The sequence below is a fragment of the Hirundo rustica genome, chromosome 14, assembly GCF_015227805.2.
Source record: "Hirundo rustica isolate bHirRus1 chromosome 14, bHirRus1.pri.v3, whole genome shotgun sequence".
NCBI classification, from domain to species: domain Eukaryota; kingdom Metazoa; phylum Chordata; class Aves; order Passeriformes; family Hirundinidae; genus Hirundo; species Hirundo rustica.
Genome location: NC_053463.1, coordinates 17,863,061 through 17,890,874, shown reverse-complemented (window position 1 = coordinate 17,890,874; position 27,814 = coordinate 17,863,061).

The window sequence follows — 27,814 nt, the reverse complement described above, 5'->3', positions numbered from 1 at the left end:
TGGGCACCCTGTGCCAGGCCCTGCCCACCCTGCCAGGGAACAATTCCTGCCCAATCTCCCATCCAGCCCTGCCCTCTGGCAGTGGGAGCTATTCCCTGTGTCCTGTCTGCCCATCCCTTGCCCCAGTACCTCTCCAGCTCTCCTGGAGCCCCTTTAGGCACTGGAAGGGGCTCCAAGGTCACCCTGGAGCCTTCTCCTCTCCAGAGTGAACATCCCTAAACTCTCTCAGCCTGGCTTCTTCCCACCACCGTCCAAGAGCCCAGATTATCGCACTAGGTATCTGTTGTCACTTATACAGACAGAAAATAGAGAAATTTCCAGCTTAAATGAGAAAGAACCAGAATTTACAATAAAGGACTTGATGACTAATGACTTGGGGATTGTGCTTGGTCACATTCATGTGGTGGAAGAATCTCCTTTCTACAAAGGAATTTTGTTATTGCTTGGTCTGTTTGTTATTTTTAGGCATTGTCTCCCAATTTTTCCTGTGGTTCAGAAGTCCTAATGTCCTCTTCCATTCTAAAGTCACATCTTCCCTGAGTCCAGCAACTACTACAGGACAGCTTGGTTGCAAACTCAGGCTGGAAGCATTTTCCTCTGCTTTTCCTTCTGTCACCACATCCCAATTTTCTTTCTCTTTTTCTATTTTTTTTTTTAATTTTTTGCCTGTTTTTTTTTTTTTTTTTGCTTTCCACTTCCCAATATTTATAATTATCTCCAGAAAGTCCTCTTAGCCTCTCACTTGCCCAGGCTGGTTTATAGCAGTGCTAAATGCTCAAAATCATCTCTCTGGAATGGCTGATGGCAGCTCCTGCCCAGCAGGACAGAGTTTCATGGAGCATGAAATCTCCCACCAGAGCAGCTGCTGAGGGAGCACTGAGCTGAATGGGAGAGGCTGGAGGGGCAGGACTGCCACTGGAGCAGCAGCACCAGCCCTGGAGCAGCAGGACCAGCCCTGCACGCATGCCCACCTCTTGCCTGGCTTCTCCTCCATGCCCATCACATGGTGCTGCATCTTCACGCATTTGCTCTCAAGAGCTCTTTGCTTTTGGAAGCATAATTTCAGCAGTAAACTGTTTATGGGGCTATTTACAGCTCAATTTACTGAGCATCCTGCCAGAACACCAAGGGAATGCTCTGGTGTGTTGTCTGTTAAGTGTAGTCAGCAGCAGAGAAATCTTGCCAGAGTTTTTAATGCATTTTGGACCCCTCATCTTCCTGTCCTCCCCAACCATCTCACCAGTACCAGTGCAAGCCTTATACTGGGAACACTGCAGCTAGAAAATTGCAGGAAACTTGCTCAGGAAGGCAATGAAAGAAAATAAAAATGGGTCTAGAATCACAGAATTTTATGGGGTAACCTGTAATTTTCATAGATTTTAGGTTGTTTGGTGGTGTTTTTTTTTTTGTTTGTTTTTTTTTTAAATTATCCGAAAGGATCTGTACTTGAGATCTGCCAGCAGCCTGGGTAGCTGGGCAACCTGACAGGGTTCTGTGCCACCACTGCTGAGGTCAGAGGGAGATGCCAACAGGGCAAGCTCCGCACCCCACACCAGCTGCTGTTTTTTCTTGGACTGGATTTTGAATTCCACTTCTATTACCTTTGAGCCTGACCTTTTTCAAGCAAGCCCCCCCAAATCATTGAAATTTTGCTCTCTTTGAAGGCAGGGGAAGCCTTGCCCTCAATTGAAGTGAGGGCAGAAACAAGAGAGCTCAAGGCAGTTTGGAGCTGAGATGTCCTATTATCTCTGCCTCAGAATGGGACTGCTCAGAATTTCCTGGAGAACTCTGGTAATCTGGGGCTTATTTTGTTAATATTCAGTTGTGTTGCTCCTTAACTGAAAAGCATCTAGGACAGTGCAGAGGGCTCTGCCTTAACGAAATACCAGTTCTCTCACAGTGCAGACAGAAATGGCCTTCCAGGGAACAGCTCTAAAGGTTAATTCTCCAAAGCTGCAGCAGCGTCATGGTGGTTTGTGTCATGAATGGGCCAGGAGACCAACTCCCTTTTAACTCCTTTATTAAGGTCAGCTCTGGAGGGGGCCCGAGGAGTCGCACACACTGCCATTGCTCCCGTAAGCGATGCAGAAGAGGAGGTGTTCAGCTTTGCTGCACAACAGAGCTGGGGCTTCCCTCCTCACAACAATCCTCAGGAAGACGCTTGCTGGCTCGTGGTCCAGGGGTGTCAGTCTGATCGAGTACTGTTGAAGTCATGGTGACGAGATGGAAACCAGCTCTGGTTGGTGATTTGAGGTTTTTTTACTGTTTTGCTGGCTCAGAGTAGTTATTTTCCGTCCTTAGTTTTATATTGGCTCATTGTCTTTGGGTTCTTTCTTTCTGAATGATACTGGATGTCTTTAATTTACACATAATCTTGGGCGCACGTTCTCTTGGGAGCAGCGGAAGTGATACCTGATGGAAAAAGGGGGTATAGGTACAGGATAAATGGTAAAAGGGATACAGGTACAGGACTAATTAAACAAGTCTTAACTTATGAAGAGATATTAACAATTAACAATTAATGAAGAAAGGGATCTAAGGACATTAACATTCAGCAATTAAGCATTCAGTAATTGACTAACACTTTAATCAAGAACTTGTGTTTTGGGATTTTATTCCCCACAGTTTGGGGTTCCTCAAAGAGCCAGTTCCTCCAAAGACCCCACAGTGACCCCAGGAAAAGAACTGCTGTCCCATGGAGACACAGGGCACAGAGCTGCCTCTCCAAAGCACCAGCGAGGTGTCTCAGGCCTCAGACCTGGTTGAACAGAGCTTCTCTGGACAGTGTGAAAGGCCTCACAAATCACATGCCAGACAGGTCTGGCTGGACTGGGTGAGTTCGCAAGGAAAAGTCCTTGGGGCAGAATGCAAGGCCAGTGCTGGCTGCAGAGCAGTGGGACAGGCCTTGCTCCCCACGCCAGGCACAGCTCGGGCTCAGCAGGGGCAGACACGGTGCTGGCACAGCAGCTGAGCAGCAGCGACCGCAAACAAACGTCGGAGCGCTCCAGGCACCCTGGAGCTGCAGCTGCCCTGGCTCTGCTGGCCCTGCTGGCCCTGGAGGGGACACGGTGACATTGCCCGGGGCAGCACAGGCGACTCCAAACACATCTGGCAGCTCAGTTCAGCCGTGGCTGGGCCCAACTCTGCCTGGGCTATGGCACAACAACCCCTGGCACCCCTGCACGTACAGCCCAGCCCAGCTCATCCAGCTGCTCCACAGGCACACTCCTGCCAAGCCCTGAGATGGGAGAGTGCTGAGATTGTCCTGGGTGAGCCATCCCTGCTCCAGAGCCAGGCACAACACCAGAGCCAGGCTCACCCTCCAGAGCCAGGCACAACCCCGGACCCAGGCACAACCCCAGAGCCAGGCACAACCCCAGAGCCAGGCTCAACTCCAAAGCCAGGCTCACCCCATCCTCTCCCCAGCTGGGCCAAGACCATGTGTGGCTGACAGTGACTTGGCTCACACTCTGCCAGCTGCGGATGCCGCCCACAGCTGTTGTATGTGACCTCTCCTCCCTGCACCATCTGAGCTTGCCGGGCTCGGAGCAAGCATGGACTCAGACAAACAAAACCAGATACAGGAGGAGAGGAACCTGTTTGAGGTTTGAGATGACAATTCTGCCCTCAGTTACACTTTCTTGAACTAGAGCAGATTTGCTTAGTAACAAGATACAGACCTAATTCTGATTATTTTTACACCAGCAAAGCCAATGACTGTGGGAGAAGGAGCAGTGCTTTACACTGGCACTGGTGCAACACCAACCACCGCTGCTGTTCACTGCCCTGGATATTTTCTCTGCAAGATGGTTTCAAATGCTTGTGAGAGCTGAAAACAAAGAAATGAAATACCAGCCTCGTGCAAACTTTAAAATGAAAAATAAAATGTCCAGGAAATCCCTGCAAGGTTTTGGACTGAACAGGAAGATACATTACAGAACTTTTTCAACCTTTTCTTGATTTTTTTTTTCAACTTCCAAGCAGCAGAATGCCAAAATACTAACAGGCAGGGCAAATTGAGCAAAAATAAAATATTTTGTGGACTGGGTTAGAGAGTAAGGCAGTGTTTATTTTTTTATGCTTTACACTTTGGCCAGCATTTATACCGAATGAAGGCAGCAAATGTTATTAGATTTCATGGAATGTAAATAAACAGTTATTGGTAAATACGTTTTGGTGGTCTGCTTGTTACACTGCATGTCAGGAAAACTATAGGGAACTGGCAGGAGTTCAGACGTCTTCAAGGAACACAGAAAACAGACATATTTTACTAATTATAGCTAACAAAAACACTCTGAGATTACAGTTAAATTACATTAAAACATAACTTGTTGGCAAAGGCTGTGAGCATAATGCTTTGCCTATATCTTTCTGTATAATGTTTCATCGGAACAGAGCAGGAACATCGGGAAACCCTGGCACAGCCCACCCTGCTGTGGCCCTCAGGGCTGGGCCAGCTGGGCACCCTGCATCCTGTAAGAGTTCCTGGAGGTCCAGGGAGGTTCCTAGGAGGGCCATGACCTGGATTTGTCTGCAGCAGGGACTGCAGAGGGCTGACCCCACGTCTCCATCTGCACCTTCACAGGTGGGAAGGACAAAGAGGCACCTGCTGAGAGGCTCTGGAGGTGGTTGGGGGTCAGGAGCAGTGGGAGGTGAGGGAGGAGCAGTGGGAATTGAGGGTTGGGGGTCAGGAGCAGTGGAAATTGAGGGCTGCATGGCTGGAGCTCCCAATAGGAGCTTTGGTCCCCACACCACCGTGCCTGGAGGGTCTGAGCCGCCTCCAGCCAAGTCCTCATGGGGCTGTGAGCTGGGTGCCAAGGCTGCTCCACAGCAGTGTTGCTTTCATCTCTGGATCTGCTCTGGGATGAGAAAGACAGAAAGGATGGCTCTGGTATGGAGCTGCTGTGGACAGAGGGACATGCTTTGGCTATGTCAGAATGCAGGGACCTCCAGCAGCTGATCGCAAAGTAAAAAAGTTAAAATCAGAAACATGCCTCAACCCAAGCCCGGAATTCCCATTCAAAGGGTCCCCATTTCAGTGAAGGATTTCCCTCCTTACAGGAAGGGAATGGACTGGCTGTTCCCATACCCACGCTGCCCAGGGGCTGCTTGGGGCATGGCTCTGAGGGGCTCTGGAGCCCTGCTCATGCCTGGGGAGGGTCTTTGGCTGAGCACCCCCTTTGCTGCTCCCCACCTCCCCTCCTGCTGCCAGACCTGACCCGTGGCACTCCTGCTCCATCACCAGTACAAACCATACCTGCAGAGGCAGAGCCCAGGAGGGAAGGGAGAACTTTCTGCAGAATTCATTATATTTGAATGACGTCCAGGGTTTTCAGGACAAATGGGCTGCTGTGAGTGCTGTTCCCCACCCACCGCAGTGCTGCGAGGTGCACACGTGGAGATCAGTGCAGGAGTCCTTGCATTACACTGAGTTAGATTACAAACAATTCATTTCATGTTTGAAGCAGTTTGTGTGAAATAACTCAGTTAAGAGAGATGTTCAGAAATGTTGCATGTAAGCAGCATTGGGGGCACAAAAATCCAGGTGCAATACCTGTTCTGTTCTCCCATGGCTGCACATCAGGAGATGACTTTATTGTTATTTTACAGAAAGTCTCTAAACTAGAAAAAATTCCTTCCTTCACCTGGTGGATATTAAGACTAAGTGGTTCCTGGCAGGGTGATACAGTGGGGCCAGAGGCTCAGCTGGGCCACAATGAAGATCCACTTTAAACCCAGGTAAATCAAGGTGGTAATTGATCTGATCCCAGTTTATGAGGAAGACATGAATCATTTTGTCTGCCAAGTAAATGGAAGGGGAATGCACAGGCTAATCTGCTCAGAATATTACTAACACTCGAGCCACTCTGCACCACTCCAGAAACACACAGTTCCCGGGGACTGGGTTATTCTTGCATCCATGCCCGTGTGAAATCCTGTAATGAAATCATGCTTCACCATTACCCCATGGTAATCCCTTCACTTGGACTGTCTTTATGTCACATTTATGGCCTGTTCTTTGCTGGGAAGATTTTTACAGGGGATCTGAAGTTTAAAAGAAGACAGATGACAAGCTGTGATCACGAGGAAGAGAGGCTCACCATATGGAAACAGAAAGCCCTGGCTCCCTTCCCCATCCCTCCTCCCCCTCCCCTGCCGAGTTTCTCTGCTTCACATGATACTATTGGGATTTGAAGATCAGAATACAAATTAAATTATTAAATGAGGAACAACAAAAAGAAACCCAAAACAAAACAAAACAACAACAAAAAAAACCACCACCAAAACTTGGGCCTTTCCTCTCCATCCTTCCATGTGATCCGTAATTAAAAATCAAAGTGGGGAAAACAACCCTGCTAAAAGCTGGCATTTAGTATCCAGCTTGGTTGCCAAGAGAAGGATGTAATGCTCAGGCGACATTGCTGTGCCTTTGCATGCTATGGGGGTTCATGCATGAACTGCTTCTAGAGCTGAGGCATTATTTTAATGGAAGACTTGTTATAGGGCATATTTATTGCATTATTTATTATTTACTTACTGGGAAAAGCAGGAGCATCACTCCTCAGCCTAGTGCATGTCTCCAACACTGGAGTCTTTGTCACCAAAAACTACTCGGCGAAAGTGGTGTCACCAAAACCAGGAGAGCTGAACCCCCATCAGGTGCTTTTTAGTCATTAATCCTTCCAACCTGAATGCACAGCAGCAACCCCTTAAAGCCTGGGCAGTGAAAGAGAAATTAATTAATCCATTTTAGGTGGACAGAACTTGAGCTGTGCCAGTTTGCAGATTTATTTTGACTGGGCAATTGTAAAGGAGCTGGTGATGTGGCCAGAGTCACCCATGGAGGGTGCCCAGCACAGGTGTGGGACAGGGCCCATCCCGGGCCAGGACACCTGCCCCAGGGGCACTCCCTGTCCCTCAGTCAGATCTCAACCCTCCCACCTGCACTCCCTGGGAGCTAGTGGGGATTTTGCATTTTTGAAAAACCTTAAGCACCCACAGCAGGCCCTGAGTTTGTAAAATCTGGCCCAATTTTCAACACTGGCCTTGCAAGACTTGGGCTCAGCTGCTGGCCTCAGTGACCAGACTTACAGAATAAGCACTTGGTCTCCTTAGTGCAGGTTTGGGCTACAGACATCACATTTAGGCACCCATGTTTGAAAACTGCTTCCTTGTAGCCAAAATAAATAGCTAACTGAATCAATGCTACATAGAGCTTAATCTAAACAGGTAATGGACTCCAGCTCAGATATTCCCTGTATTCCATCAGCAGGTCCTGGAGATGGCAAACTGAAGCTTGCTTTTATGGTGTGCCAGCTCAGGGACCTGTTCCCAATTTGCAGATTTGGCCTGTTGCATTCTAAAAGATGGTTAATATACTCGATGCCTGTTTGTGTTAATGTTTACCATTGAAGTTTTTCATTATTTGATGTTATATTTGGCCATAGCATTAAAATTCCATTGGATTGAGTGAAATCTAGTGTCAAATCAAAGCCAAAGAAGCATCTTAGTGATAGACTTTCAACTCCCATCCAAACACTTAAAAAAACAAAAATCAATTGTAGGTGTTTGTAGCTTTTCTACCTTTTGCCAGAGAAACAGCAAACACCTTATTTATGAGCTGTTTTTTTATATTCACAGCTCTGGAAGAACTGAACCCAAAGCTGTGGACCAGCAGAAAAGCACAAGCTGCTCTGCCAGGAGGGCAGTGCTCCATCCCTGCCAGGCTCCGGAGGGAATGGGGATGACTGTGAGCCTCCTGAGCCCTTCTCCAGGCCCCAGCATTTGGGATAACAGCATTGTCTACAACCCTTCACACCTAAACCCTGTTGGGCACAGCCGATGGTCTGCACAATTCTGCTTCATGGAAATGACCTGTTGTCATTTGGGTCATAGAATCACAGAATCCCAGTATGGATAGGGTTGGAAGGGACCTTAAAGCGCATCCAGCCACCCCCTGCCATGGTCAGGGACACCTTCCACTGTCTCAGGCTGCTCCAAGCCCCAGTGTCCAACCTCGCCTTGGGCACTGCCAGGGACCCAGGGGCAGCCACAACTTCTCTGGGCACCCTGTGCCAGGGGCGAGGGCAGGACTTTTCCTTGGGAACTCGGTGATAAAGGATCAGGAGTCAATCCCAACATGCCATGGGGAGTCACAGCCTTTGGGGGTTGCTGAGGACCCTGGGCTCTCACAGCGTTGGAGCCTGCAAATCACACACGGCTCACAAAGCCCCTGGCATGGCTCAGCAAGGCCACAGAGAACATGAAGGGAGATTTGCCAAAGTCCATATGTTCCTGAACTCAAAGGAAAATATGATGGTATAGGTTAAAAACTGGAAATCTGCATTTAGACATAAAGCTTGGAGGGTAGCTTTCAGGAACAGTCAGTGGATATTCTCTCGGCCAGTTAAAAGGGGAGCTCTGTGAAAAGTCCCTTCTGCAGCCCACCAAAAAACTGCCAAAGTGGACAAGGATGTTTCAAACTGTGTCCCCTCTCTAGAATACTTCCTCAAAATCTTTTATCAAAATTAAGATACTTTGCATTTCAGTGAACTTTTTCTTTTTTTCAGGATGGTTTTTTTTATTCTAATGATAATAAATTAAATTCTGTAAATGTCATCTCAGTACACACACTTCTTTTGACAGTATTAATTGCCATATGTTGATTTACAAAGAGTTCCCACTTTGTTCCAAACTGGATTTCTTTCTGAAATGGGGAAACAATGCCTGCAAAACTTTTTTCAGCTTTAGTAAAATGCTGAGAAACCAAGAAAAAAGATCCATAGCATTATAGTGAAGTAAGAATTCTATACTCCTAATATGTAAGCAGGGGATGGGGACAGAAGACTTCTTTAGTTCTAGTAAATTGCCTTGGCCACCCTCAACTGCATCACCTTCTGTATCTTGAGCTGGACAGCCCATCTCCCCCCCAGGTCTGACCCCCAGACCTGTTCCCTGCTTGATGCAGGCAAGAAGAGAAGGGTCTGTGCAGCTTTACATGTACTAGAAACCTTTTTCCTTTTCCAGTAAAACAACTACTGGCCTTACAGGCGATTGAAGCAGCTTCTAGCTTAAGTCAATAAAATAAAAAAAAAATCCCAGAATCCCAGAATCATTAAGGCTGGAAGAGACCTCGCAGACCACGGAGTCCAGCTTGTGTCCCATGCTCACCTTGTCACCCAGTCCAGAGCACTGAGAGCCATCTCCAGGTGTTCCCTGGACACCTCCAGGCATGGACACTCCAAATTTCCCTGGGCAGCCCCCACCAATCCCTGAGCACCCTTTCCATGGGGATATTGTTCCTGGTGTCAAACCTGAGCCTCCCCCAGCCCAGCCTGAGGCTATTCCCTCTCCTCCTGTCCCTGTTCCCTGGGAGTAGTGCCTGACCTTCCTGGCTGGCCCCTCCTTTAGGTAGGTGTAGGAGGTGCTGTAGTCTCCCCTGAACCTCCTCTGAGGAAGACTGAGGGGCTTGGATCTCACCATTCCAACAGCTGGGCTGGGCTCCTCTGTGTAAATTGGATTGTTCCATTGGCACCACCGAGAAAACCTAATTTTTATTAACAGAAGATCCCAATATTAGCACTTGCTGAGCTATCCCAAGTCATATCAGTGATAAATCTGGCCTCCAGACACATTTATCACATCTGCCACTTCCAAATAAAAGGGGCTGGTTGTATCAATGAAATAGCATCAGAGGAAACTTAGAGCTGAGGCAACATGTTAAACATTAGCCACAATGCTCACAGGCCTAGGAAGGCCTGATAAACCATGATTAAACTTAATTATGGATTATTTTATATTACCTACCTCCAAGCACTGTGGAAAATTGCTTCCTTTTAACTGCCTTGGCGGCTCTCTCAGATGGTGCACATTCTGGGGGAGAATTTGCCATGATTGATGTATTTGTTTACCAAGCTCCCTGCTCCAACACGGCCGATCCTCCCTTTAATCAGAGGTGTGAATACCCTAATCGTTGTCAGAGCCCACATTAACCTCTTGATTAAAAGACATCCTCACACTTACCATTAAAGAAATACATGAAAGAAATTAAATTTGTATTCTCATTAGAAACCCCACAATGGACAAATAATAATTTAGTGTTCATGTACTTGGCTCGTTGGTATTTCATCAAGTTGTACTTTACAAGAGAAATGGATTTTTTCTTATTTTTCCCCTTTTACCAGTGAGAGGGAAGGGTTTTGGTAGGCTGGGTTCTATTTTTTGCCTTGGCCTAAGGGCAAATAGCTCCACGAACATAATTTTTCATTCAGCTTCCTTTGCCTGCTTATCTGCACTGGCTATTACTCTCGTTGGCTACAGCAATATTACCAATAAAATAAACATGTCAAAATTCAGAAGCACAAACAAGTTCATCTGTGACACTAATTCTGCCTGGCAAATAATTCTCCTTGTTTCTGTAAGGGCTTCAATTTCTTGTGGATTCAAAGCAAATTCATCTTAAATTTGATGCCTTGGTCTTATTTTTCTTTCCCAATCTCATTAGAGTAAAAATAGCAAGGATATCCATATGATTAAAGACTTCATGTGCAAGAAAGCAATCTGGCCATAGTGCTCCTTAGCTTTATGTACTTCTTTCTATTTGACAACATTAATTTGCCATCTGTCAGCTCAGTTACAGAGTTTACTTGCTGCTTGCTTGGCGTTCACCTCCCCCTTTTTCATTGTCAGCTGTTTTTAATAGTTTGGCCTCCTTGAGTGAGCTATTTATGCAGATTTGAAACAGGATAAATCCTAAAAACTGACCATATGGGAACCCACTTTGTACTCCCCAGGCTGGCATAGCCATGCACAGACCTCCTCCCCCCTCTAGGCACCCCCAGCACCTAAAAAATCCAATTTTTCCATACCTCTGTAGCACCTTCCATCTGGGGGACTCCAGGTCATACCAGGGATACAAACAGATGAATTTTGCTCACTTGGGCAGGTCAGCTGAATTGTCCAAGATTTCCTGGGAGCTGCATTCAGCCCTGAACATGCAACCAGATAAAAGTAAAAACAAAACACTCTTCCTTTTTCTTGGAAAAGCCCTGATTATGGGACAGGAGGCTTTGGAACAGAGCATCTGGGACAAGGGACTGACGTGGGAGGTGAGGATGGCTATCACATTGACAGGATTCCATCAGAACAGGCATTTTTTTCCAGATCCAAAATATTTAAACCTCCAAAACTCATATATGAAGTTAAGAGTTATTCTTATGAAAAAAGAAATATCAGTTTATATATTTGAAATCCCAGCCGTTTATTTGAATATACAGGAAAAAAAAATTCTGCCCATTTCTTTTCCATGTCATTTTTCTGCCAGTTGAAGAGATTCAGGATCCTCAAGGGTACTGATGGGAACTTTTCTCCTGAGAAAAGCCAACATGAAGACTGATTATTGCCTCATTCTAAAGGAAGAACAGAGCTGTGCACTGGCCAAGGCTCCACGGCTCATTTCTGATGGGTAGTGTAAGCGCTGTAAGTGTTGCCCATTGCCCTCATGGTGGCCCAAGCTCCTGCTTCTCCACCTGACTTGGGAGAGTGGAGCTGCACTTGGAAGGGTTTTCATGCTCAGGAGCAGTGAAATCACCTGCAAAGTAGTGAAATAAACATTTTGTGTTAGCATGAAAATTCCTTTGTTTGCTTTGCTTATGTCCCATTCCAGGAAAGTCACATTATGAGGGCTCCTGAGTGATTTGTGCTGGGAGTTTGCTGTCTTCTTTCCTGGTTGCCTTTCCAAAAACTCATTTTGAAGTGATTAGAGAAAAAGGTAAAAGCTCAAAGCCTTTTTAACTGAAAAGCGAGTAGCAGCTGTATCTCAGATCTACAGAGTTTAAACAGAAAGGGCCAGGGTTTGTCTTCACAGCCCTGGAAGGACACGGGGGGTGGAAGGTATTGGTCTGGGGGACCTTCACCTGCGGGGAGGACACACGGGGTGGGAAATGTTGGTCTGGGGGACCTTCACCTGCTTTGAGCTTCTTTGCTGCAATCAGCCCAGCAATTCAGCATGAGGGCTGGACAAGGTCAACAGAGATATCTGACCTCAGAGGGCAACTGGAGATCAGCTGAGATTGTTTTTGCTGGTTTGGATCCACACCCTGGGCAGAAAATGAGCCACTGTTGAGGCAGATCCTGTCAAGGAATCCTGAAGAGAGCTGTGGGTAATGGGTACAGAAGGGTGACCCTACCTGGGCCAAGCTGGCCAGCAGGGATTCAGGCACGGAAGCTGACGACACTTTACATCAGGACTGGTATTTCCAGCAGAAACAAGATGGTAAAGGTTTCCCAGCTCTGACAACCCAAGCCCAGCTCGAGCAGCCATGAGAAGATCTTCCCAGAAAGGCAATTCTGACTGAGACAGAGCCAGAGCAACACTGCCCCGGTAGGAGCCCAGCCAGATGCGTGCCTGCCTCTGGGGCTGGAACAGCCCTGTAATTTATAACAGTCTCCAGGATGCTCTCATTGACGTGGGGGCCAGTGCTCAGCTCATTCAGAGTTCAAAGGCTGCCCCAAGCAGCTCTTCAGGCAGGGTGGCCACGGGCTGGGCCCAGGCCAGCACCTGGCCTCGTCCACTTGCCACACCCCGATCCACCCACGGCTGTCTTGCACAAAGAGGGCTCGTGGGCAACTGACGGCTCTAACAGGCTACCAACGGTCCATCCCACCTTCTCCAGGTATCTGGCAAGCTCTGCTCTGCATCACTTCTCTGTAATGCACAGGTACACCCAGACTGATGTGGGGTGCAAAAATGTAGCCCACAAGGATACCCCACCAGGGTGTGATGGTGACAAAGCCCATCCCATCATTGCCTGCCAAAAACACCACTTAAACTTGGTACCAAAGGCAGCATTTCATAATTCTGAAATGTAATCCCTGCTCCAAACATTTCCAGTATCAGCATACATTGAATTCAGGTATCCAAATATTTAAGAGCATCTTTTAGGGCACCATTGGCCAACCCTGTCTTGTGTAGCCAACGTGCTGGTACAGATGACAGAAGTTATAAAGGCAAAACAAATCCATCAATATTTTGACTAAAACAGAAATACTGGGGAAAAAAAACATCAGCATGGTGTTGTTGGCAAATTGTGGCTGAAATGTTCAGTTTAAGGATGCTGAGCCATTTTTATTTGTAATAGGGCCTGACAGCTTTCAGGACACACTGTCTTTACAGAGACTGGATTCATTCTAGAAGCTCATTCACTTGCATACGGGCTTAGTGAACCAACCAGAGCTCCTCCTTCTCTTCTCTGGGAAGATTCATTAGCTGCAGGGAGCTCAGTGTGAATGGGAGGTGCGTGTGAGGTACGGGTAATTACACCAGCACCTTTGAAATAAATCACTAGCCTACTGTTGATATGACTGCAAACCTGGAATGGATCTGCATTTCGGGCTGGGAGAGGGTCTTCAGCAACACTCTATAAACTACAAAGAAAAGAAAAGGAAATTGACTTTAAAAGCAACGTTTTAATAATACTGAGGTGTTGACAAAATCCTCAGAGAGCAAAGGAGCTCCATCACACAGGATGGACTCACTGCTTGGGACGTGGCTCCTGGCATCTCCTTGGAGTTTTGCTGTGGTCAGGAGTTCACTGGCTGAGGGACTGCAGCTGTCCTTTCTGCCTAGAGGAGATGCTGGGGTGGCAAACAGACGGCAGGGGTGTATAAACTGGTACTGGCTGTGGCACTGACTGTCCAAGTGCTCTGATCCCTTAAATGTCCATGGTCCAGTAAAAGACACCAGCAGTGTTCCACACTTGCACATCCTGTGTAACACCACAGGTGCCTCTTCTCCCCTCTCTGCAGCTGTGACCACCACCAGGAGAGCACAGGACACCTTCCAGTCCCTCCCCCTTCCTGGGCAACAGCCACACCTCCAGGACTCACTTGGTTTAACTATGAGGACAAAAGAACTGAACTTATACACATTTTGGTCATGCCCTTCTATTTCAACCTACTAAAAGGAAATTAAAACCCTCTAAGTAACTGAGTTTTACCAACCTTCCTATCCTGAACTTGTGCTGCTGTCTTGGGTCACCTGCAGACCAAGGTCCTGGCTGCGACTGCAGGAGAGAGACACCAGCGTCCAGCACTGCTGCCGTGCACTGCTCCTCCTTGCCTGATTTCAGTCCCTTTGTCTCCCTCTCAGCTTTCCTTTCCTTTAACACTTCAAAGCTTCTTTTGCATCGTGGTTGGTTTGTACATGCACCATAAAAAATGCACGTGCTGGGAATGCTGTGGTTAAGACATGGGAATGCAAACACTGTGGAAATAACTTGGCCTTTGTTTTTCTTTTCCTTCCCCATTTTTCCTTTCTATAAACCAACTTTTCTACTTCTTTAGTATGTTGGCACTTAGAGCTTGCTTGGCCTGTTAATAGAAACAAGGACTGAAGGGGGTCACAGAAATGATCTGTTTAGAGAAATGAGCAGAGGCTGTTGCAAGCTCTCAGCCAGGACTCCAACAGGTAATTCCACGTGGAAGGACCTGCACATGCAAGCATTCAGCTGCTGGGATTTCAGTGCCTGTGACACGTGACCCAGCTGGCACTGCCTTCATGCCCTGTGTCCTTTGTGGACATGTTTGGGGAAAGGCGTCAGATGCTGGCGAGCGCAACCATTCAGGGACATTGAATCATGGACTCACAGAATGGTTTGGGTTGGAAGGGATCCTAAAGCTCCTCCTATTCCACCCCTGCCATGGTCAGGGACATCCTCCGCTGTCCCAGTCTGCTCCAAGCCCTGCCCAACCTGGCCCTGGCCACTTCCAGGGACCCAGGGGCAACCACAGCACCTCTGGGCACCCTGTGCCAGGGCCTCCCCACCCTCACAGAAGAGAATTTCTTCCCATTATCCCATCTAACCTTGCCCTCTGCCACTTAAAGCTATCCCCTCTGTCCTATCACTCCACCCCTTGTCCCAAGTCTCTCCCCAGTGCTCCTGGAGCCCCTTCAGACACTGGAAGGGGCTCTGAGGTCCCCCCAGAGTCCTCCCTTCTCCAGGATGAGCAGCCCCAACTCTCCCACCCTGGCTCCAGAGCAGAGGGCTCCAGTTGCTCTTCAGTTTTTCACTCTTCATCAATGTCTTGGGGACATCTTTATGCTGTTCCTGCAGTGTTTTGGACACTGATGGCCGTTCCAAAACTCTTCTCAAAAGCAGAATAACACAAGGGTGATTTGAGCTCCTTTTCTCTGGCCTGTCGCAAAGTGCCTGGGGAAGGGCTGTTGTAGGCAGATCATAATTAATAATTAGCATTATTTATAGTGGGGCCTGCAGAACAGAATTGAAAGTGTCATCAGATTTTACATCCAAAATATTGTCTCAGTCAGTCCTTTCTAATTCCCAGGCATTGTTGTGGGAAGATACAATTGCACATGTGAATACTTTCCCATGCCTCCTCTCCATGTGTGTATTTCCACGTGTAAAGCATCTGGGAATGCTCATAGGGCCTCATTGGAAATGCAGTGTGTGTGTGTAAATTGTTGCTTGTCTACATCTGTGTATCTAATTGCATGTGAAAATCACTACTTGAGTTGCATCAATGAAATACAACTTTTTGAAAATACAGCTTGCATGTGTTTCTCATTCATTTTAGTGAGGCACAAGATGATCCAGTTGAAAAACAGTAGCTAAGACCAGATGTTCTTCTGCTCCTACAGCGTGAGAGAAGCAGCTCAGCCTTAAGAAACTCAAAGCTGCTCAGCTTATGATACTTGCAGTATCATGGGAGAGAAAGATCATCTCCTCCAGTGGCCTCCCTTCCCAAGGACCCACTGCCAAGGGAAAATGGCAGGAGTTCACCTTTGCTGCCAGGAATTTAGAATCAAGCACCAAGGCTTCTTCAAGTGCTGACGAGCAATGGCTGGAGATGTGCTCTGGTCATTTAGTGGGTTTGAAGGCAACCAGGCGGCACTTCTGGGGACACTGCTGGCCAGTTATGCTGGAAATATGGCAAAGGTTTAATAAAGTATATTATGGGAAGGGTAACTTACTTACATAGCTTTGCCAAAATGTCATTTTTAAACTATGTGCCTAATTTCTAAACAATTGAATTTTAAGGATTTAGTAACTCCTTGAATTTTTCCACAGCTCTGCTACTACTGTGGTCATATTTCCAAATTCAATGTACCTCTTATTTCTCCATTTAAAATACTCACTTTTCATTTAGACCTGCAGGAAAAACAAAATCTGGATTACTTCTAATTATTGGCCAAGTTCAAAAAGACATCCCAGCCCTTTATGGGGTGCAGATAAAAGAGCTCAGAGTCCCAGCTCTGCCAGGAAAAATGTTCACTTTCTGTGAAATACATTAAGAAATCAAATGAAGCACTTATTAAACTTTTAGATGCAAGGATCTGTGAATTGGACAAGGATGAGTGTCTATGTCAGACCCTTGAGATGAGATGAAGCCTGTCATAAACTGCTGTTGGATGCATAAATGAGGCTCCCTATGCCCTCCCCAGCTGCAGAGTACTGAAGTAGGAGCTGAGGCTGAAAGCACTCTTTGTGAGGATCAGCTCCAGACCCTTCTCTTTAGTTACCAGCTTGCTGAGACTGACAAAGTATTTGATATCTTGGCGACTCCAGCCCAAGAGTCTGGCTTGTAGCCATATTTGTCAGTGTTTGTACCTGCTTTGCCATTTATTTTTAAGTGCCCTGATCTGCACATGTCCTCCTGTCCTGTTGACGAAGAACCTCAAGTGAAAGAATCTGCTCCACACTCTCTTCCCTTCCACCTCTTCCAAAACCCTCAAATAAGCCCATTGTGGGTGCTCTCTTCCAGGACACGTGAACTAATCCTTCACTTTTCAAGGCAGCATTGGATATTTCATGGCTATTCCAAGGAATTAGCTGTCCTTCTGATGAGAGGTATTTGAGTTGGCAGAAGTGCTCCCTGCCCACTGCAGGTGTTGGAAGTTCAGCAGCATCCGAGGCAGTGCTAAAGAGTTCTCCTTCTGCCCATGAGCTCTGAGATCACCTTCACAGACAATCCCAAGCTTTAAGGGGAAGTCAGGTCCTGTCTCTGCTTATCAACCCCATGGGCTTTACTGCTGCTGCTGATAAACCCAGGAGCACCTGGGGCTGATAGAGCTCGCTCTGAGTTCCAGCAGCTACCGAAATCCTTTTGCTTCTCACTGCTAAACTTACTGCATTTGATCTATAAATGGAGGCAGGACAGGATCTCAGTTTATAAATGCAAATATGTGAATGGGGCTGCTGCAGGTAAGGGTGGGTGTGATCCCAGGTTTACACCCAAAGGTGCAGCAGAAATCTGCCAAATTCCGTGGGAGCCCATTGAGAAAAGCAGTTAGTACTTTTGCCTTGTTTAGACAAATACAAAACATGCACAGCTAAATGATAATAAAAATAAATATCTGGTTTGCTTCCTAAATGATCATATTAAATCATGAGTAAAGGTTTGTGTTCATATGGTTTGCCCTCAAAGTAAGGTGCATGGGTACCAGACTGAGATACCACTTACCCTAGAATGTGCTGCTTAAGATACTGCCTGCTTTATTCTTCCTTTCTCCTGGCAAGGTCATATCCATCTTATTGATGAATCCTGTTCTAATTACAACTTAAACAGAGGATTTGAAATATTTGGAAACCTTACCTGCACATTTGGGCATATATTTTTGCTCCTGTATTGACTTTTGCCTCATGTACCGGCAGTGAGGCTTTAAAGGAGTAAGATATTAAAACTTTTGATTAGACCAGCAGGGACGTCAAACCATAAAACATCAGAGATCAGGCTGCTGCACGCACACCAAAATCCTTCATCTGTTGGGTCACTCGGGGTCCTCTCAGCCAGCTGTGCCCTGCAGGATCATTGGACCTCCCAGGGGCTCCTCCTCACCTGGAGCACTCTATGTTCCCATGTTTGGCCATGTATTTCTTTTCTCAGCTTTATGTGGCAGTTCAGATGATCTAAAATCATCTTTAAATGTCCTGGGACATTTTCCATTTGCTGTGGGTGACTCAGCAATCCCATAATGATGAAAAAAAAAGCCTTGAAAGTCCGTTTTCTCCAGATGCCCATCCGGCTGACTCCATCTTTCTGCTGCTTCCAGTGATGGAATGAAACCCTGACAATGCCACGTACATCGAAGAACTGAATTAATTCCTTTTGGAGTGATTTCCTAAGACTCAGCAGTCTTTAACCAAGTCTTTAACCAAGTAGGCTCTGGCAGAATGGTGGACAGAATCTCCCTCTGCTCATTCAGAACATGTTATTGCTGGTGCGGGAAGCAGATCCAGATGACCAGTACTGCCTGCTTCCAAAGAAAACACTCACTTTACTGTATCTGGTGTTTTGAAATGTATGAAAATAAATTATTTATTATCATGACTTTTGGGCTGAACCTGTTTATATGGGCTTGCATCTGTCTGATCGGAAGACTGTCACTGACTGACAGACACCCTCTTGGCTGGTCCCGTTACTTACATTATGTACATACTGTTCCAACAGCTTAAATAAAAATAGCAAGTTTGAAACTTCTCCTCTGTTGGCATTTCTTCATAGAGACAGGGTGTTTCTTAAAGAAACATCAAATCGCTCTTAAAGAGGTCAGATGTGCAGGGTGAAACGGCAGAATTAATGGTGAGACTCCCTGGCTACAGATTCCAGCCCGGCTTTAGCCCCCTCAGCTGCTGTGCTGGATGCCAAGAGAATGGTTGAGGAGGTTTAGACATTCAGAGCTTCCCACAAATATCAGTCAATGACAACTAAAAATCTCTTCCAGTCCAAAACCTGCTCCAGTCCAAACCCTGCAGCCCTTCTGCCCCTGCCAGCCACTCCCACATCTGGCAGCTGGGGCAAATTCAGGAGTAGTATTTCCACTGACACCAAGTTAATTCTTTTTCCTCCTTTTCACTTTGTACCCTCGCAGAGCAGAGAAGACTGAAGTGAGAGCTGCAGAGGAGTCCCTTGGAGAGGGAGCATGAGGGGGGGGTGGGCCTGAATCAGAACTCTCCCATCCCTGTGGCAAGGATGTTACATCATAAGGAACAGGGAAAATGTGACTCAGTAGAAATACAAATGTTTTCACTCTCCCATCCAGCAAGGTGCAAATGTCTCAGGACATTACAGGTCCTTACCTGGTTTCTCTTTTGATGACTCCTTTGCAGTGTATTGAGACCACAAAGCATTGGTCACACAAATTTATGCTGCAATACCCACTGGAGTGTCTGTTTGCCAGGCACCAAGACAAAACCAAACCACAGTCATGTCTTACTACTGCTGGTTTGAATCCTTCAGTATTTTAATTCTAAATGCTCTGCTCAGGATTAGGAGCCCAAATATATCGGATGGTTTGTGGTGAGCACTGCGACTGGCCGTATGTCCCAGAACTCTTTAATTCAGTGAGTGAAGCCACTGCTGGGCTGGATGTACAGGTGATCGATCAGCCAGGGGTTTTCCACCTAATACTCATCTTTATGTATCAGAAACAAGTGTCTAATCACCATTTCTCCCTGCGCTCACAGATTGTTTTTAAAGGAGAAGAAGCAATTCAGAGGAGTCTGGAATTCTGCAGCCGAGGAGAACGTGCAAAGATGAAGAGGATCACACACCTTGGAGCTACAGCCAATATCTAAGTGAGTACAATATTCTCCACTCGCTGTGCGTATGCAAGCATGGAAGACCATAAGTAGGATATGTGTTTGTGGTGGAGGAGGAATGCAAGCTATGCTCTGTGTGGATAGAATATGCCTGGTGTTGAAAGCTGTGGGATGGAAGAATGAAGGCAATTGTATTGGAAGAAGTAGGAATGCTTACAGTATTTTTTGTCCTCAAATGTGGATTAGCTTGGAAAGCGATGTAAGGTGGGAAAGACATATCCTGAACACCTGTTTCTACATCTGTATGTTTTTTAACTCATTTTGGAGACAGCGTTTCTTGCTCCTCACTCTCTGTCCTTATTCTGCACTAAGGTAATTTCCATTTCATACAAAATGAGATCCTCCTCTCATGGAAGTCACAAAAAGTGCAGTGGCATTCATGTGTATGTGTGAGGGTTGCGGAGACAGGGCACATATCTACCTATGGAAGCACTGGAGAACTGGAGCAGCAGAAATCACCCACTCTCGAACCTAACCTCCTCCTGCTGCTGCTGCTCTGTGTGTGCTCCATGTCCTCTGACTTCCTTGGTATTGGTTGGTTGCTGCTTTCACGGGATCACACAGAATCCCAGACTGGGTGAGGCTGAAGGGCCCACAGGAGCTCACCTGGTGCCACCGCCCTGCTCCAGCAGGGCCATCCCAGAGCTCAGGGCACAGGAATATCTGGGATATCCCCAGGGAGGGACACTCCACAGCCTCTGTGCACGAGGCTTGTGTTACTCAGGGCTGGGCACTGCCAGGGCAGAAGCTGTGCCTCCTGTGCAGGGCAGTTCCTGGGCTCAGTCCCTGCCCGGGGCTCTGGTGCCATTGCTGGGCCTGGAGCAGAGCCTGGGCCTGCTCTGCACACAGGGACAGACAGACAGACAGACAGACAGGGACACACAGGGACACACAGGGACACACAGGGACACACAGGGACAGACAGACAGGGACAGACAGGGACACACAGGGACAGACAGGGACAGACAGGGACACACAGGGACACACAGGGACAGACAGACAGACAGACAGGGACACACAGGGACACACAGGGACAGACAGACAGACAGGGACACACAGGGACACACAGGGACACACAGGGACAGACAGACAGGGACACCCAGGGACACCCAGGGCTCAGGGCCCCTCTCAGCTGAGCTCCTCTCCAGGCTGAGCAGCCCCAGCTCCCTCAGCCTCTCCTGGGCACGGAGATGCTCCAGGCCCTTCCCCAGCTCCAGGAGCTCCTGTCCCTGCTGTGCTGAGGATCCAGAGCTGGACACAGCACCCAGAGGTGCTCCCAGGGCTGAGGTCCCTCACCTGATGGGAATGCTTTTCCCGATGCCCCCGGGATCCCACTGGCTTTCCTTCCACAACTCAACCTGCCACTGAAGTCAGTGGGAATTTGGCCAAGTCAAGGTATTTGGGATGGACTCTGGGGGCTGCAGTTCTGGCAGTCACATCCCCACCTCCCTTACAAATAAGGGATGTAATAAGTTTGCAAACAGTGCTATTCTTATTTCTGTCAGCAAAAGACATTTAATTGATTTATCAAGAAGCCAGGGCTGAAAGTCCCTCCAGAGGCAATGGAAATACAAGCACTTTCACTGACCTCTGAAAATACATGATTTATGGGAATACCCACTTATTTACCTAAATTCCCACAAACTGACCCGAAAAGATTACCTACCTTGATCTGTGGTGGCAAGGGACTCCACAGAGGTAAAGTCACTGAAAGAGAATGAAGCAACAACAGAATCAAAAGAAAAAGTATTATTGAAAACCAGAAATGCATTGAAGGCATAGAAAGTCATTTTTCCTAAGCACTGTAACAGAATCTGGTTTGGCAGTGCTGTAGGGCTGTGGATGGACACAGACTTGTCTTCAAGTGAGTTTGGTTTGGCTGTTGGCAATTAGGAACTTGAAAGGAAATTTGGAAACACAGTAATAATAACTTCAGCTCGGAAATGCAACAACTCCCCAGACCTATAGCCACATTCCTGCTGTCTGTTCCCAGGGAACCTCCATGCACACCCCTCCACAGAGTGCTGGGCTGGATGAAGTCAAACTCCACTTTGGAAAGTAATTTTTTACAGGATGGCTCCCACCCCTCAACACTCTGCTGGGTATCTGGTTGCCAACTTTTCCTAATGGATCACAGAAAGTCTTTAAGACAAATTCTTTTATGAAAAGCTCTATGTTCTCTCATGGTATTTCCAGCAAAATGACAGGCAAACTCTGAAGATGTCCAATGGAATAATTTAATGCATTAGACTGGACGCTCTGTAGCCTCCCTCCTGGAAAGATGAAGAGTTTTGCTCATTAAGATTTGGACCTGAGATTCAGAGGGTGCAAATGAGATGCACATGCCTGCTTATCAACCCCCACAGCAAAAGCTAGTTCTTAAATGTTCCTTCAAAAAAGACGATGAAATTTAACCCTCTTCTTTCAATCCCAGCACAGCAAGCTCCCCTGGATTCAGTGAAGAAATATGAAGAAAATGAGCCATTTCAGATGTCAGATCCAAAATATGTGCTGCTCTATGTGTAAAAAAAGCATTGGGAAAATAATACGGGCCACCATCAGCTTTGATGTGCAATGTTTGAGCTGATTTGGGATCTTGTGTGATCTGGGAAGGGAGGAAATGTTAGGTAAAAGCCGGGCAATCATCAAAAGGAGATCAGAACAGAATCTGATAATACATCTGTCTAAAGGGTAAAAAGTTGGTCAGACCATGTCCTGTGGTGGGTCTGAACCAGGACTGATATTATGTCATGACCCAGAGTCTCAACTGAAGCCACTCTTCGATCTCCTCACAGTGTTTTAAGTAAAGAAGCTGTAGAGTCCATCAGGATCAGGCCATGGGAGCCTGAAGCCAGATTTGGATCTGGACTCTGTGGGTTTGGCTCTTTCCTAGGCAGAAGTGAAAATGTGTTTGGTGGTCTGATCCAAGACTCCAGCAAACAGGTGAGTTGGCTTTGTGCAAAACCACTGCATAATTCTGTATGATTGGCACCTTTCACTTAGAGAGGCCTGAGCTGCATCAGCCACCACTGAATGACACTGCCAAGGGCTGGGAGAGATTTGGAAAGGAGTTGGCTATGTTCAGGGTGGAGGTTCTCTCATTTTCATGAACCCAAACCCACACTGGAATGCAAAGTAAAGAATAAAGTACCTACCCAGCCCTTGACAGCATGGAGAATGCCATCCGTCCTAAAACAAACAAACAGAAAACCCCCTTAATGTGATAATCTTACAATAACTAATTATTTAAATGAACAAACAGCACCAAGAAGTATCCTGGAGTCAGAGGCATGAACTTCTAGCTGGTAGGTCAGTGGTAACATATCTTGTTTGCACAAGCCTGACAAAGATCTGCTGAGCAACATCCACCGGGGCCAGCAGTGCTTGGCTGCCTACGCTGTGGTGGAGAAATGGACGTGGATCACAGGGTCACTGCTCCTCCACTCACACCAGCCAAGCAAAATGAAGCATGGCCAAACCTTCTTCAGCTGATGGCAAGGGGGAAATGCTGAAAAGGCCTAAAAATATCTGCTATGGACGAATTAGGAGATGGCTACAATAAAAATGATCTGGATCCACATGTCCAGCATTGCAGCTAACACAACCCTGATCCAGCCCCTCCTTCCTCTCCATGGCCTCCTCCATGCTGTCTTTTCATGTGTCCTGCAAAAAATTACAGGAGTGTGTCCAGCCCACATCCATGTCAGGGGATATCTGCACCACAGACTGCAGAGGAACCTGGATCAGCTGTCAGTGACCTCATCAGGGCACCTCTGGCTTCAGAACCAGCTTTGCATAACCAGTTTCTAATGCTACTTTTAATGCTGATAAGAACATCATCATTGTGACAGAGCTGAGGTGTCTGAGGCCAAGGAGCTGCTGATTTAAACACAGAACACACCTGCCCCCAGAACCTGGGAAGTCGACAGCCAGTAGATGTGGAGAGAGAGAACACACAGAGATCAACTGGAGATTTGCACTACCTTGGGAAATTCTTGCTGTTATCAAATCCAGTTATTAGCGGAATATGAAGGGAAAAGGGAGAACAGAAAATGACATCATTTTTTTTCTGCTTTGAAGAAGAGTTTTGCCTGGCTGTCATCCTGAAACAGATAATAAAAGTTTCACTGGATGCACCTGGTACATTCTAATATTTATTAGCTAGGCTATGAAAAGGAGTTTTCTTGTGCATAGAAATCCAGACATGTTTTTAAGGCACAAGTCCTATTTTAGTCATTTCATACACCAGGTCTACAGTGAAGGAGGTTTTGGCAGTAAAACAGGTATCTATGGTATCACCCAGGGAACATTAATCCATTTGCAGACAAAGGTTAGATTACCAGGTCAGCATCAAATTTCTGGGACAAGACCATTTCTAGGCTGTATTCTTCCAGCAAACCCACTGACATATGTGGGTCTTCCTGCAGACCCACATCTGATGTGTGGAGCAACACATCATATTGGCCTTGCCCAACGTCTGAGCAGGGACAAGAGAAGGGCAGCCCGGCCCTTGCAAGATCCACTTTGAACTGGGAAATGTAGATTTGTTCAAAGGCCATACCTTGTAAACCAGCTAAGAACGTCCCTCCTCCAGTCATGATAAAGAACTCATAAAAAGGTAGAGGAATTGAGAAAATGTAAGACCATAATCATCATGTTCAAGGACCAGGAGCAGGTGATGACTGAGGTTGACTTTCAGCTGTAACTGAAGAAGTGATAGTGTGTGGCACAGCTCAGTGATTACAACCAATTGATGCAATTAATGCCCTTTTCAGTTCCTAGGTGTTGGTTTGACGCTGTGGGTGACCCAAGAGAGAAATCCTAACGTGTCATGAGGGTGGAACGTACTCAGAAGCTGAAGGAAGCTACAAAAAGGAGACTGATACTTCTCCCTTCCTAGCAGTGGCTGATGGCTGTTTCCAGTCCTGCTCTTCCTCTACGGCATCTTAGAAAATAGCTTTAAAATTCATCAGATCTTGGACATCCGGCATGGGTACCATTCCAGCAAGTAGCCGTTTATTTTATAAGGGGATTTAAATATTGTAAAACTGAATAAAATGCAGGTGTTTCTTGTTTCCAGACAAGTGAACCTTGTGTAAGCTCCACAAAGATGTGACTTCCAGATTAAAAGGACTTCACACAGTTCATTATGCCCTGGTGGAGAGGTGGATTTTTGGATCAACTTGGGCAGAATTTTGTGCGTGTGTGTGTTGTACACTCCCAAATTCCACCCTCGGCTCTATTTGCTCACCAGGGAAACACACATTGAGACAGCTGGTGGCCATATTGACATCTGCATGATTTTTTTAAGTTGGAAATTTGGCTGGATAAATTCAATACCAGATTGCCCAAACACAAAGAATTTCCATCTAATGTCTGGAGCCTCCATGCTTGCTGAGAAGAATGGACTCTGATCCCACATGAAGCTGCTATTCAGGTGACCTAGTCCAGGTTGCTGCCAAGGGATGCTGAGATTAACCAAAGCAGGAGCATAAATATATGTGAGATATAGATTTTCACTCTGAATTTTGGTAGCAAGGAATGAATTCCAAATACCTCTTGGAAAGCTTCCCCAATGATCAAACCCAAACCTTCCTGCCCATACAGGATCAGGCTCCTTAAGAAGAGAGATTCTATGGGAAGCCTTACAACAAGGTTTAAAGTCAGTGAATGGAACTTCACTTTGCCTGTTCACTGACCCCTGATTTACACCAGTAAAAATGAGCAGATAGCCAAGGTAATACTGTCTAATTATTAAATATATAATCAGTGTAACCATGCCCTCTAGAGGACTAAATTTACTTTCATAGAGACAAAACCAACCCTTGGGTCTGAACACTCCTTAAAATCTGGGAAAAAGGTATTTTGGATGTTTGCATTCCTTCCACATCTGAATCTAGACATGAATCACTATTTCCTCACTGGCACCATACCCAACACACCCAACATGGCACTGATAGATGAGTTTTACCTTTTGTAGCCACCTGGTGTCTCTGCCAAACAATTCATTCAGCTCATCCCCATCCAGATGTCAAAGGTCTGATCCAAGGTCTTAATCTCAGCCAAAGGGAAGGTCACTCTAATATATTTGACTCAACGTGGAGTGTCAAAAAACCAGTGTTCATGTTCTTACCTCCTACTTTCCCCATATTCCTTTTCTTTCTGCATTCACTGGCAATATCCCAAACTTTCCTTGGTCAGTGTGGTTTACAATCCCAGCTGGCCTGAGCTGCAAAAAAGCAAGTGAGTGCCATGTGAGTGCAGTTTGTCCATGGTGGCTGAGATGGCCCCAGTCAGACGGGGTGCTGGGGGCAGGACCAGTGGTGTCCATGGGGACCTTCAGGACCTACAGTCCTAAAGGAGCCCACAAATGCTTGAGTAGTTATTTTATGGGCTAAACCATCCACATTTTGAGATTAGAAGCCATTACTGTTAGTGTGCGAGCCACAAACAAGCAGCTGTGTGCGAGCTACTTTGGGAAACAAAATCTGGAAATGAACAGGGTCAAAGATATAATGGGAAGCAATAGAAAGGAAGTTGTTTTCCATTCAGTAGGCTTCTGGGCAGAACCAGCCCATGGATGCAGGGCTGGAGTGTGGCTGCTGTTCAGGCTGTTGAGGGACAAACACACAACAGGGAGGTGCTGCTCTTGCTCTCTACCAGAGAATAGCACCTTAGCTTAGCACCCCAAGGCAGGCTGCTCCCCATGTGTTTAAGGGACAGAGATAGATGGAGTGCAGCTGCAATTCTGTAGTTATGTTGAGTAAACCCAAAATAGTTTGGACATGGGATTTTCAGAGGCTGTACCATCAGCTTTACTCTTCTTGTTGAGCCATTGGGATGTTAGACACGAAATATACTACAGCTGTCAGATGTTGGTTTTCAAACCCACTCTGGGGATGTTTTCTTTTTCTTCCTTTTTAAAATCCCACTTTATGGCATTCTTGTTCTTCCTGACTTTTCTCTCAGTAGAAGAATATGTGTTTTTTCCCTTAGTTACTTTGACTCTGGTGACCTGGTTTCTTGCCTTCCTTTGGAAATGTTTAGGTGTCTTGGCAATGGAGAGGATGAATCAATGAACATCCAGCGGGTCTGGGAAAACCACAGCAGAAAGGAGCATGTGGGGAGCAGAGAGGATCACAGAGCCTGTGGAAAGAGCTCAGTGTTGGAGGGTTCTACCATTTCCACTTTTTGCACAAATATTCATTAGCAGCCAGCATTGCTGCCCTGAGCAGATGCAGCCCCTTCTCTCTGTTCAGAAAGACCTTGTGCCCAGTTTAAAGAACAACACTCAGAACATTTCAGTGGCAGCTGAAGAGCACCCAATATATCATAAACTTTCTGTGAGTGGAAAGCTCTGGGCCTGTTGGGAAGAGGGATGATTTGCTGGGAAGGTGCAGGTCTGGCCCTCAGAGAGGGCTGAGCAGGGAGGCACACAGGTTTTAATTCTTCTCTGAAACACCAAGATCCTCATTTTGGGATCCTGTTGTGCCATTCACAGCTTGGTCACAGCCTGCTGTGGGTACAGCCATTGGCTTCAGCAGCAATAAACACACCTGAGAAACAGACAGAAGTTTGGAGATGGTTCACGAAGTGAGAAAACAGACACCTTGGTCAAGTGATATAAATGTGATATAAAGGTTACTGAACATTTGGCACACAAATAGTGAATAAATGCAGAATAATGTGAGATGATGATCTAATTAATTATTTTTTCAATTAAAATAGAGGATGTGATCTTTAGACACTCTCCATACCAAAATGTTGGGAATAGTATTCTAATATATTTGTTATTCTTTTCTTAAAGCCTTTTCTAGAGAAGAAAGTGAATGAAGCATAATTTAGGTGAAAAATGTTCCTCAGAATTAAACATCCTGTGTCTTGGCCCTGGGGCAGGGATGCAGAGTGTTTGAAGGACTTTGAGTCATCCCCTGCTTTCAACCAGATTAGTTATTTCTCAGCCTAAGCTCAGCCACAAGGACCATGTGCTATCAGACTTCTTATTTCCACTGAGAGGAGCTGGTTCATGCTCAGATTTCCAAAAGATCCATCCATTAAAGCAATCTTCCACACTGGTACCCTGAGCATTTGAAAAGTGCTGTATAAAAATGCAGGTAGACTTATTGCAAACAAGATGGTTTTTTTTTCTCCTACAGTCAATTGAATATGAATCAAATGAATGGGCATGTTGAAAC